Source organism: Rutilus rutilus (genome assembly GCF_951802725.1).
Source record: "Rutilus rutilus genome assembly, chromosome: 13".
NCBI lineage: Eukaryota > Metazoa > Chordata > Actinopteri > Cypriniformes > Leuciscidae > Rutilus > Rutilus rutilus.
In genome coordinates this window covers 40,973,502-40,979,690 of record NC_140218.1, presented here as the reverse complement: position 1 = coordinate 40,979,690, position 6,189 = coordinate 40,973,502, and positions in this window count along the sequence as shown.

Below are 6,189 nucleotides of genomic sequence, written 5' to 3'. Positions count from 1 at the left end.
ATCGACTTACAATAGGTTGAATGAGACGTCTGCCAGAGCCTGACGGGGTCTGTATCGCTTTTACTGGCACTATGTAACTTCGGGGAGCGGGTAGTAATCAGCGCTCAAAAAGAACTACAAAATTCGACTGCTTTACGGCATACGTCATTTCGCCCACCACTTCCTCAAATACGGCTGTGATAGGCCAACCAACGCGTTTGTTTTCGTGAGTCTGTTTTTGTCATGGCTGAAGCAGCAGCTAAACGTAAGAAGTCCAAGGTTTTGTCGGAGTAGAGTCGGAAGAGGAAAAGGGAGAGTGATAAACTGAAAGGCAGGACAAGGATCAATATTGGTCGAGCGCTGGCGTGAGCTTATGGAGGAGGAGTGTTACCAGACCGATGCTGACTTGGCCGTCATGCTGTTGAACTAGTAAGTAAATTGCTTGCATACTATCTTTAGTTTTTCTAATCTGTTGTCTGCCTGGCTACGGAAACTATCTGGTCCTCCATTTATCTTCATGAATCGGCTAGTAGATGAGCGAATTATCAATCTGGTAGCTAATAAACACTAACATGCTAGTTTTAGATGGTTAGGATGCTATCGCTATCCTTCTCGTTCAGATTTGAGCATTGCAATCGACATGCAAATCACAAATGTTTGAGTTAAAATGTTTAGTCTACTAAACATGTAGAAATTATGAAAGGAGGAAGATTAATAATATTATCATTGCCCAAATGCCCATATGAAAAAAACCTGCATGCTTCATATACAGTAACCGTAAATCATTTTACGACAGCGGTAATGGACAATTCCGCTTCCAACCTGTAGGGCGACCGCAGAGGAAAAGTTCCATGTTGTTGCTTTAAACTTAATGGAAGCTCGCCCACCTCAACTTGCAATGCACAAGCCGGTGAGGACCTCATGGCTCCACAACAAATTCGTAGTGCTTGATTTTGTATAATTTCCAGTCTCTTTAATGATGTTTTCGACACAGATCTAAACACTATACTTCCATATTCCATCACTGGTCTTATTAAAGCCACATATACCCCTCTTAAGGCTCCTTTACTAGAACCCCACTCTGTCCCAGTTAAGCACCTCATTATATTTAAAATCTTCTTACACTTTTCCTCTACTTTCCTTACCTGCTCTGTCCAAGTTAGTTTAGAGTCAAATGTTACCCCTAAAAACCGAAAGTAATTTACCTGCTCAATTTGATTCCATTACAATAACACCTTAGCCTCTTTATCCCTCTTTTGAGTAAAAACCATCATCTTTGTCTTTTCCACTGAGAATTTAAAACCCATGAATAAGGCCCTTTCTTCATTTAAACCTACTGCTTCCTGTATCTTCTCTTGAACTAAAAATAAGCTCTTACCATTTTTCCAAAGGGCAGCGTCATCAGCAAATAATGACTTCCCAATACCATACCTTATTTTACTAAAAAAATCATTGATCATAATAGAGAAAAGCAATGGGCTTATCACACTACCCTGCGGGGTCCCATTATCCACTTTGAATTTATTAGATACTGAAGCACCAATTTTAACCTGAATATACCTTTCAGATAAAAAACTTTTGACCCAATTAAAAGCTCTTCCCTTAATACCCATTTTATCTAATTTAATCAATAGCCCCTCTTTCCATACCATATCATAAGCTTTTTCCACATCCAAGAAAACTGCCATAACCGATTCCTTATTTATCATAGCTTTTCTAATTTCTGTTTCCAAGCAAACCACAGGGTCCATTGTTCCCCGTCCTTTCCTAAACACACTTTGATAAGGGGATAAAAGATATTTATATCTTTCTATATAAAATGTCATTCTTTCTACAGTACAATCATCCGTTCCATAATTTTCCCAACATGCGACGTAAGGGCAATGGGCCTGTACTGTAGTTTGCTGGATTCGTTGAATCCTTACCTGGTTTTGCTATAGGTATAATAATAGCCTCTTTCCAACTTATTGGTAATCTCCCTTCTTCCCAGCTCTTATTATACCTAAAAGTTTCATTTGCATTAAAATTCCAAACTGTTGCAACATACTATAACTAATCTGATCTTTTCCTGGAGCAGTTACCTTAGCTTTATCTATTGCCCGTTTCATTTCGCTTAATGTAAAAGGGGAATCCATAGCATCCTCTGTACTTTCCTTTCTTATTAGTGCCTCTGGGTATGCATCTCTAGTCACTTCTCTTCCTCTTTTTCCAGCCTCTGACAGATTATTAGAACTATGAATTTCAACCAAGGCCTTAGCTATGATATCAGCTTTTTCCCTATTTGTTACTGCAATGGTTTCTCCTGCTTTTAAAACTGGAAACTGCCAGTCCTTTCTAATTCCCCTCATTTTCCTTATCATTCCCCACACATTTCCTAATGGAGTCGTTCTACCTATTTTATTACAATATTCTCTCCAACTGTCTCTTTTTGCCTTCTTTACTACTTTCCTAACTTGAGCTTGGGGCTTTTTGTATTATATTAATCTTTGGAAGTTAAGATTATTCTTCAGCATTTTAAATGCCTTATTTCTTACTTTAATGCTTTTCCCACACTCTTCCGTCCACCATGGAACTGGTTTTTCTATTAATTTTTCTTTTGCTTTTTGGAATACATAAGTTAGCCACTCTAATCACTACTACTTTAAATTTTTCATCAATTTCATCTATATCCTGGCTTAAATCAATTTCACTACTCGCCTCCTCACATAAATATTCAAATTTACCCCACATAGCCTTATTTAATATCCATTTATCCTCTCTTCCTTCTTCCCTCTCATCCTTTCTCACACATAAGTTACATAAAACAGGAAAATGATCACTATCCATAGTAGAGTCCTCCCATAACTCCCACTCACAAATACCTGCCACCTCTTTTGACACTAGTGTTAAATCAAGTGCTGAACTTTTACCTGTGTGAACATCTATTCTTGTACTTCTCCCATCATTAATGCATACCAGATCAAACTCATCCAACAACTGTTCTATTATTAGACCATTTAAATCAGTTTTTCCCCCTCCCCATAATGAACTATGGGCATTAAAATCTCCACATAAAACAATGCGGTCACTTGCTAGTTCAACGATCTGCTTTAATTTATCACCATCTAATCTTCTACATGGATTATAATAATTTACCACAGAAAACTTCTCTAGCTTAGTCCATATTTTAATCATAATATACTCTTCCTCCCTTCCTTTTGATATAACTTGATATGGAATATTCTTCTTGATAAATGTAGCACACCCACCCCCTACACCATCTTCCCTATCATTCCTTACACCAACATAATTATTAGGGGTGTAACGATACGCGTATTCGTATCGAATCGTTCGGTACGAGGCTTTCGGTTCGGTTTTCGGTACGCATTTTGGCTTTCGGTTCGGTTTTCGGTACGCATTTTCAAACCGAACGGTTCGTTGTACCATTTTTCCTGCCGACCAAAATTTGATCATTTCAAATGTAGGCGCATGGCAAGCGCGCTCATAATGTAAGAGACGCCGGCGTGACCACAACATTGTCCAACATCAAATGGCAAACGTAATGCAAACGGAACGAAGCTGCTCATTATTGCGTGGTTGAAGGACCGTTTATCAGTTTGGACCAGTGCAGCGCGAGCATATTGTCTATGAGCGCGAGCCGATCATGATCAAGCGACACTGTTACTTACACAGAGATCCGGTAAAGAAAGCATTTGAATTCTCCACAGAATAAACGTTTACATTTCTCCGTTATTAACGGATCAAACAGCGCTGACGTGGAAACCAGGAAGAAACATTGTGCCTTGAATGAACTTGTCCACAGATCAGCAACATTCACTATGGATATCTGAACTAAAATAAACCTGTTTATAACTAGCCTACTACAAAATTACATTTATTTTTTTCCAAGGAGCTGTTTGTTTTATATGCTCCTAGTCAATCATAGCTCCAGAATTGCTCAAAGTAATAATAATAAAAAAATACTTCATGATGTTAGTTTTAATAAAAAGAAAAAAAAAGGAAATAAAGAAAATTTCTCTGGCATTTCTTTCTTTTTGCTGTATCAAAAACGTACCGAACCGTACCGAACGGAACCGTAACACAAGTGTATCGTATCGAACCGAACCGTGAATTTTGTGAACCGTTACACCCCTAATAATTATATATACTAAAATCTAATTTCCGTGATAACCATGTTTCTTGTATACAGATTACATCAGGTGTAGTTGGTAACGAACTGATAAAATACTTAAATTCCTGCCCATTTGCCACCAAGCTTCTTGCATTCCATTGAAGAATCAGAACCATAATATCAGCCAACAAATTAAGCTTCCTGACTGGCCTGAGCACTTAGCTCATTCCTTACCTCTTCCCAGGACAAATCATTCAGGCTAAGATGGTTCACGGCTGCCTTTACTATTATTTGTATCCTTTCCGTTTTTGACTTTGCCTCAGTTGTAGCATTGATGACCCCTGCTATAAAGATGACTAATTTCCTTAAATCAACCAGAACTTTAACCCCTTTTATCGGTTCATGCTGATCATTATTCAGATTCTCACTTGCCTCATTTACTACTCTTTCCTCCCTGTGATTCACCAGTCCAACGGCCTCTGCATATGATATTTTATTTTTCACTCTGACCTGCTGAATCTCAACCTGCCTTTTCATTACTTCACATCCCCCATATGCCACACTGTGATTTCCTACACAGTTACAGCATTTCGGTTGCACATCCCTTCTACATTTCTCATAATCATGGTCCTCACCACATCTAGCACACCTTCTTTTCCCTTTGCAATTCATGGCTGTGTGACCAAACCACTGGCATTTAAAACACCTCAAAGGTTTAGGAACATATTCTCTCACATTATACATCATATATCATAGGGATACTCTGTTAGGAAGCATTTCATCCTCAAATTCCAACAGCACACTTTCACTTACTTGTCTCACCCCATTCTTAAAGCTGGTCAATCTTCGGGCATCTTTCACTTTCCCTCCTTTTAAGTTTGCTTTTATTTCATCCACATTCACATCAACAGGGATCCCCCAAATCACCCCCCTTTTCCACATGTTTCTCTTCTCCACGCGACTAACGTTACTTACTTTAAACCTTCCTATCTCCTTCATTCTACAGGCCCTTTCTCTTTGATCTTCATTTTTGCATATAATTAAAAGGTTTCCATCCCTCAAAACTTTGCCCATTTTGACATCTCCCACTTGTTTTTTTAAAATCGTAGTCAACTTCACTGGATTCATACCAAGCACTCCATTTTCTTCCCCAAATCTAAGTATTACTTTGCACTCATCATCTATCTTCATATTATCATCCTTTCCATCAGCTTTAGTCATCATCCCTTTGAATTTCTTTGACCCCTCTTTTCCACTCTCACCACCCCGTTTCTCTCTTATTCTATCTATCTCCTGGCTAAACTCCATATGATCTTCATTCTCAGTGTCATCCGAGTTAGCCCATTCTGGCCCATTTCCAGCACAGCTTTGCCTACCCGACATCGTTTTCACCCTTTTGTCACGTTTACCCATTTCTTCCAATAAAGTTCATTGTCTTCTCTTCATTAGGTGACAGCAACTCGAAGAACTTTTATCATCGCTTCTTCAACTTTTCCCGCTTAAAACTTTGCGAAGGGTAAGTCTCCAGTATCCAGGGAACAGTTTTCCAGCAAAAAAAAACAACAACAACAACAACAAAAAACACAGTAGCCAATTCAACCCAAACGCCAAAACGAAGCCTCGTGACTCAACGCCACTCAGACACTCACTCCCCTCTCTCCTCCTGCCTTGTTCCTTTTATCTGCCACTCAGTCCAATTACCCCTTCAGGATCTTTCCCGCTGCCCAGCTGCCAGCAATCGCGCTCAATCGCGCTCATCGGCTCTCTTCCATTGCTTCTCGCTGCTTCCGTATTTTCCCGGAACTGGCCTCGTGTTACGCTGGAAGCGCTCCCCGTACACAATTTCCACACATAAGGTTCCGTTTTTAGTCACCATTTTAGTCACATTTATTTAATTAAATTTTTTTAATTAAATATTCAGATGTTTTTGTGACTATGTTCAGACAGGGTGTTTATTTTAGTCTTTAGTCTGTTTATATATATAAATATTTTTAAGATATACTTTCTTCATGCAGTTGTTTTAAGGCCCTGACACAGGCGACTAGAGTAGGCTTTAGTCATTGCTTGCTTCGGACAGACCTGTCCCCACTGCTAAAAAA